Here is a 7,965-nt window from a genome sequence, read left to right as displayed (position 1 = left end):
TAAAATATGTATATATTTATATTTTAAAAGGTCTAAAAATGGACAGGAAAAAAGTGAACAGGAAAATAAGAGCTCTATCTCAGAGTGGTGGTGGTCACTCAGTCATGTCCAACACTTTGTGACCCCAGAGACTGCAGAACATCAGGCTTCTCTCTGCCTAGTTATTCAGTAGTATCCAACTCTTTGCAACCCCAAAGACTGTAGCCCACCAGGATATTCTGTTCATGGGGAGTCTCCAGGCAAGAATAATGGAGTGGCTTGCCATGCCCTCCTCCAGGGATCTTCCCAACTCAGGCTTTGCTGTCCTTCACTCTCTCCTGGAGTTTGCTCCAACTCATGTCCATCGAGTTGGTGATGCCATCCAACCAACTCATCCTCTATCATTCCCTTCTCCTCCCACCTTCAATCTTTCCCAGAATCAGGTTCTTTTCCAGTGAGTAGGTCTTCGCATCAGGTGGCCAAAGTATTGGAACTTTAGCTTCAGTATCAGTCCTTCCAATGAATATTCAGGATTGCTTCCCTTTATGACTGACTGGACTCTCAAGAGTCTTCTCCAATACCACAGTTCAATAAGTGCTCATTCTTCTTTATGGTCCAACTCTCACATCCGTACATAAGTACTAGAAAAATCATAACTTTGATGATATGGACCTTTGTTAGCAAAGTAACAGAGAAGGCAATGGAAACCCACTCCAGTACTCTTGCCTGGAAAATCCCATGGACGGAAGAGCCTGGGAGACTGCAGTCCATGGGGTTGTGAAGAGTCGGACACGACTGAGCGACTTCACTTTCCCTTTTCACTTTCATGCACTGGAGAAGGAAATGGCAACCCACCCCAGTGTTCTTGCCTGGAGAGTCTCAGGGATGGGGAGCCTGGTGGGCTGCCGTTTATGGGGTCTCACAGAGTCGACACGACCGAAGCAACTTAGCAACAACAGCAAAGTAATAATGTCTCTGCTTTTTAATATGCGGTCTAAGTTTGTCATAGATCTTCTTCCAAGGAGTAAACATCTTTCAATTTCATGGCTGCAGTCACCATCTGCAGTGATTTTGGAGCCCCCCAAAATAAAAGTCTGTCACTGTTTGCACTGTTTCCCCATCTATTTGCCATGAAGTGATTGGACCAGATGCCATGATCTTCATTTTCTGAAGGTTGAGTTGTTGTTGTTGTTGTTATTGTTTTCTCATTAAACTGTTTTTAATGGGTCTCAAATTCTGTGACAGATTTTTGGTCAAGTTGTTTTCATTAAAAAGCACTGATTTTAAAAAATAATAACTTAAACTGCCACAAAAAACATATGGTCCACATAAACATTCTCCTTTCCTTCTGAAGGTTTTATGATGCATTGTTATTAACCAGTCTTTTGCTATTAAACTTAAATGGCCCATTGAGACAAACAGTTGTGAGACCATTCTTCCGCCACTGATTAAGGCTTGGGTGGCAGGTATTGGGGATAATATCCACTCAGCCTTCCTTCTGAGCTTTCTGGGCAGACTTGGTGCCCTCGCCAGCTCCAGCTGCCTTCTTGCCCACTGCTTTGATGGCACCCACAGCGACCGTCCCTCTCATGTCACGCGCAGCAAAACGGCCCAAGGGAGGGCAGTCAGAGACACTCTGGACACACGTGGGCTCACCAGGAGCCATGTCGACAGTGGCGGCATCGCCAGATTTCAAGGATGTAGGGCCATCTTCCAGCTCTTTCCCAGAAGGACGATCAATCTTCTTCAGCTCAGCAAACTTGCAAGCGAGGTGAGCTGTGTGACAATCCAGCACAGGTGCATATCCAGCGCTGATCTGGCCTGGATGGTTCAAAACCATCCACTAAGCCGTGAAGCCAGCGCCTTCCATCATTTTTGCTGTCACCCGCCACGTTGCCATGACGAACACCTTTGAGACACGTTCTCGCCATGGAAGCCCGCGTTGCCCCCAGGAAGGGCTTCACTCAGGGCTTCACGGTGCATTTCTGCAGACTTCACTCCAGCTGTTACGTTGACTGCAGCGAAGGTGGCCACCACGCCAGGTTTGAGAACACCAGCCTCCACGCGACCCCCAGGGACAGTACCGGTACCCCAACTTTACAGACACCCTGCAGGGGCAAGCACACGCGTCTGTCTCTCGGGCGAGTTGGGGGCAGGATGTAATCCAGAGCTTCAGGCAGGTGGTCCCATGGGCACTGCCATCCTTACGGGGGACTTTCCACCCCTTGAACCATGATGGCCTGTTAGCACTCGGCTCCAGGATGTTGTCACCGTTCCAGCCAGAAATTGGCGCAAAAGCTACCGTGTCGGGGTTGCAGCCAATTTCCCCAGTGCAGGCGCTGACTTCCTTAACAGCTTCCTCGTATCTCTTCTGGCTGCAGGGTGGCTCCGTGGAATCCACTTTAACTCCAGCAATGAGCTGTTTCACACCCAGAGTGCAAGCCAGAAGGCATGCTCACGGGTCTGCCCGCTCTCGGAGACGCCGGCTTCGAATTCCCAGGCACCAGCAGCGACAGGCGGGACCGCACAGTCAGCCTGGGAGGCGCCTGGAATCACGCGTTTGATGAAGTCTCTGTGTCCGGGCGCGTCAATGACGGTAACAGCACTTGCTGGCCTCAGATTTCCGCAGGGAGGTAGCGAGGGTGATACCACGCTCACGAGCAGCTTTCAGTTTGTGCAAGACCCAGGCATGCCTGGGAGCCCTTCCCTCTCGGCAGCCTCCGTCTCCAACTTTTCCGTTGTTCTCTTGTCGGTCCCGCCGCACTTGTAGACCAGATGGCCAGTCGTGGTAGACCTCCCTGAATCCATGTGCCTGATGACGACAGTGCTGACGCGGGTCTTTTCCTTTCCCGTTTTTGCTTACGTTTAGCGGTGGTTTTCATGACACCTCTGTCCCGTCAACAAACCCGTTGCGAAAATGCAAAGGTTGGGTTTTAAGTCAGCTTTTTCACTCTCCTCTTTCACCTTCATCAAGAGGCTCTTTAGTTCCTCTTCAGTTTCTGCCCTAAGGGTGATGTCATCTGCATATCACTGAGTAATGTACAATTAATTAGAAGCCAAAGGCTGGTATTATGAATTTATGAATTATGAATTACTAAAATTTAAAAAATGAGTGTCACTTCTAGTCCCATTTACAAAAACCTAGAGGAACTTTATCAAAATATTTCAGAAGAGTTCTGAAAAGTAACAAAAAAGCTTACATTTACTGGGTACTTCTATGCCAGACACTGTTTTAAATCTCACTGGAAAATTTGGTAGGTACCTGTATTTATTTCATATCATAGATGATGATACTGAGGGACCAATAGATTTATTGTTTTCTAGAGGTAACGCTTTTCGATATCAGTGGAGAGGTTGCATTTGCATAGTCTGACTTCAGAGGCTTCATTTGCACCACTACCCTATACTCAAAGTGGCAACTGTGTCATGCCTTTTATAGGCTAATTAAAACCTAAAGATGTCCAAATTTGTAGTTATATAACTTGTATAGTATAGATTAGATTCTATAAACATGTCTATTACTTTTCGTGGATATCAACATCAGAATCATTGGTGTATATTTAACAAATTTATATTTTTCTCTTAAAAGTCGTCACATTAGGTTGATACGGAGGCCCTGTTTGAGTTTCCTGAGCCATACAGCAAATGGATGAATGGATAAAGAAGCAGTAGTGCATATACACAATGGAATATTACCCATCCATAAAAATGAATGAATTTGAGTAAGTTCTAATGAGGCGGACAAACCTAGAGCCTGTTATGATGAAGTAAGTCAAAAAGAGAAAGAGAAATATTGTTATGTTAATGTATATATATGGAATCTAGAAAGATGGTATTGATGAATTTATTTGCAAGGCAGCAATGGAGAAATAGGCATAGAGAGCAGACTTATGGACTTTGGGGAGAAGGGAGAAGAGGGTGAGACGTATGGAGAGAGTAACATGGAAACTTCCATCACCATATCTAAAATAGACAGCAACGGGAATTTGCTATATGACTCAGAGAACTCACACAGGGACTCTGTATTAACCTAGAGGGATGCAGTGGGGAGGGAGATGGGAGGGAGTTTCAAAAGTGAGGAATATGTGTATACCTATGGTTGATTCATGTTGAGGTTTGACAGAAAACAACAAAATTTTGTAAAGCAATTATCCTTCAATAAAAAAATAAATTTAAAAAATTGTCATGTTAACTCACATTCTGACATGAAATACCTCACTTATTATTCATGACTTCTCAGATATTATAGATAAGGATTTATAAGTCATATTAAGAATATCAATAAATAACAACAAGTAAGTTCTTACTGTGTCAGTGTTATTGCCAATACTTGACATGTATTATAGCATTCATTGTCACCAGAATCTCATGAAGTAGATACTATAGTTATCCTAATATTTGGTGATAAATCACTTGTGGTTTCTGGGATTCTTGGGAACTTTAGACTCTCTTTTATTTTGTTATTGACATGACTATTATAACCATTCAAATTCCAAAAGAAACCCATGAATTAAATAGCTTTATTATGATGTTTTACACAGTATATATAAAACATGGACACATGGAGAAGTGCAGTATCCTCTCTTAAAATTTCAACTACCTTGAATATCAATCCTCTTTTTCTAATATTAATTATATATCTTAAAACATAACTACAACCATTGTTATAAATAATTAGCACAATGTGAATTGAATTGCATTATTCCAGTTCATATTTAATAGCATTATAACATACTTAAGCAACAGCCATGTCTTTCCTGTTACCCTCTTAATTTTAATATAAATTTGTTAATTTTCTTTCAACATTTATTTCATCACACAGAAATCACCATAGTCTAGACTTTATTTGTTTCATCAGGGTTAATAGTTGACATCACCTCAATATATCTATTATTAAATATATTAATATTAGTAAGAGAAATGTCTTCTTTAATACCCACTCCAAATCTGATACTCTCAAGAGGTGAGGTGGGATAACCAAGATACTGAGGCTGACAGGATGAACATGGTCAACGTTCCTTATTTCAGGCGTTCAAATGTATATGCCCCCTACGGGAATCAGACATGCCTTCTTCAACCTAGTTACACTGTGACCCATTTAATTTTACAGCAATCTTGTATACTAAGGATTAGCCTCTCAACAGATTGAATGAGAAAACAGATGTCTTGAAAACTAAGTGTCCTGCATAAGCCCATGTAAATGTGTGTATAGAAATCCAGGATTCAAACCCACCATTGCTGATTCTAGAACCTGTGCTTTGCTGATGTCACTGTTTTGCTCATCCCTGCCCTGCTGAGCTGCTGTTTGTTGCTGACTTCTGCCTGTCTCTCTTAAGACCTCCCTTTGCTCTCTCTCTCTCCTATTCTAGACAAGAGAAGCAAAGTAAGCTACGCAAGAAGAAACAAAGTCTTTTCTGAAAGGGAAATTTCTGAAGGCTAAGTGTGACTTACATTCAACAGAAAGAAGTTTCATTATTGTCAAGTGTGAAGGGCCTATAAGAGTCCATTTTATAAATGGGAGAAATGAGACAAAACGGAGGAAGATTTTGCCTCAAAGTCACACACCTAGTAAGTGATAGAATTGAGCAGAGGACCTAGGTCTTCTGAGTCATGTATTGACACTGTTGTTTCCCAAATTATGGGGATATTGGATGAGGCAGTTCTCAAGATGATTTTAGCTGTTACATGGCAGCAGCATTAGATAGGAGTGATAGCATAGTGAGAAAGTTATTCCCATTTCAATTCTTTACAATCTTTCTATGAAAATTTTTCAATTTAATGCTAGTGTGTCTTTTAACCCCCACTTAAACATGCCTTAACCCTTGCTTTCTGGTGTTAAAGAACATGCAATAATCCTTATCCCTTGAAAGCTGCTACAACTCTTTATTAGAGGACTTGCCACATGAATGGAAATTGGTCTTGACCCTCAGATACTGGTAGGACATAAAAAGGTTGTTCAGAGTGTCTAAGATTGCATACCCAGTGCCATCAGCCTGGGCAGTTATAATCACAATTTCTGGAATAGTTGGTTTTGTGAGCGAAAAAACTAAATTCAGTTGACAGTAACCTACTTTAAGTCTTCAGATCCCATGAGCCTTTTTCACTGGCATCATGGCAATTGTGTTGAAATATTTCATCTCTGATTATTCTTGCTGATATTAAGTACTAATCAAGGCTGTGTTTTCCCTTTCTCTCCCTGGCATTCCATATTACTTTTGTTGAGCCATGAGAGAAGGGTCAGGAGGTGGTTTGAAAGTGACTTACATATCCCACTAACTTCCTCACATTCAATTATTTCCAATCAGGGGGATCCCCTCTGATCCTTTATGAACATTCTTATTACAAGCATGTAAAACATTGATCACAATTAAAAATTCAGCAGAAGTCACAATAGTGCATGAATCATTTTAAAGGTCCCCATGCAGAAGATGGGCTTCTCTATGGCTGATTCATGTCAATGTATGACAAAACCCACTGAAATGTTGTGAGGTAATTAGCCTCCAACTAATTAAAAAAAAGAAGAAGAAGAAGAAGATGGGCTTCCTGGATAGCTCAGTTGGTAAAGAATCTGCCTGCAATGCAGGAGATCCTGGATTTATTCCTGGATTGGGAAGATCTGCTGGAGAAGGATAGGCTACCTACTCCGTTATTCCCAGTCTTCCCTTGTGGCTCAGCTGGTAAAGAATCTGCCTGCAATGGAGGAAACCTGGGTTCAATCCATGAGTTGGGAAGATTCCTTGAAGAAGGGACAGACTACCCATTCCAGTATTCTGGCCTGGAGAATTCCATGGACTGTATAGTCCATGGGGTGCAAGGAGTTGCACACTACTGAGAAACTTTCACTTTCACCCACAAGATACCTTCAATTTCCCTTCCTTGCTGTGACTCTTATACCAAATCCACCAGTTAAACTTGAGTTCCTCCCTAGGTGGCTCAGTGGTAAAAAAAAAAAAAAAAAAAAAAAAGGCCACCTGCCCATGCAGGAGATGCAGAAGACACCGGGTTGACCCCTGTGTCAGGAAAGTTCCCTGGAGGAGGAAATGACAACCCACCCCAGCATTCTTACCTGGGAAATCCCATGGGCAAAGGGGCAGCTGGGCTCCTGTCCTGGGGATCGCAGAGTCAGACATGACTGAGCACACACGCCCAACAGGAGCAGGCGCCGTGGTGGCTTGGCGTCTGTAATCAATAGAGCCACACGGTTTGAGGCCCTCCCTTTCCCAGAATTCCTCACTGTACTCAGAATAAGGTGATTATGGCCTTTGAATCCCCAAGCGAGACATGGAGCTCTAGCTGCATCCCTCATCATTACTCTGCATAGACTATCTGAGGCCAAGGTGGACTGGAAGGAGGAGTCGAGGGGTTTGAAAGGAGAGAGTCTCAGCAGCAGTAAGTATGATTTTGCATTTACCTTTGACTTGGGCCATCACGGCAGTGTCTTGTGGCTCAATCAGGAATATCTCTGATGCTTTTTGAGTTCACTCTATGCTGTATTGAATGGTGAGATCCTAGTGGCTTATACTAGCTATTCCAGACATAAAGACTTCCAGATTTATCCATATTATTTTTTCTGAAAGGGGCCATGGGGTTTGCTCCTCTTGACTGACTTTGGCTTGTCTAGAGCATTCAGGCTTTAAAACAATGTCTGTAGTCGTTCAGATCATTTTTTATTTCATTGACACAAACAATACTTCTTAAGTTTTCACCTAGCTTCGCTGTAGAACTGTGAGAATTTTCAAGGCTGATGGTGATGACTGAAGAATTTGGGGGACAGTTCCTGTATATCTTCGGGACAGTTTCTCATTCTCCAGTTAATTACATTAATCAGTATTATAAACCCAATCTGCTTTGAAGACTATATCAGTTTAATGTATAATATTTATTTCCAAAACTTTAATGTTTCCACCTGGAAGTCAGGAAAGACTAGAAAATCATACAATAAAATGTGTTTTCTTTGGGATTTTAAGAATCTTAGAGCCTTATTTT

At 42.3% G+C, this 7,965-nt stretch overlaps 1 pseudogene; it reads right to left on the bottom strand.

Moving 5' to 3' along the window:
• Positions 1–1,465: 1,465 nt before the first annotated feature.
• LOC136158673 (elongation factor 1-alpha 1 pseudogene) lies at positions 1,466–7,285 on the bottom strand (annotated as a pseudogene).
• Positions 7,286–7,965: the final 680 nt, after the last annotated feature.

This window comes from Muntiacus reevesi, chromosome 1, assembly GCF_963930625.1.
Source record: "Muntiacus reevesi chromosome 1, mMunRee1.1, whole genome shotgun sequence".
In the NCBI taxonomy this organism is placed as follows: domain Eukaryota; kingdom Metazoa; phylum Chordata; class Mammalia; order Artiodactyla; family Cervidae; genus Muntiacus; species Muntiacus reevesi.
This window is presented reverse-complemented; position numbering and strand designations above follow the sequence as displayed.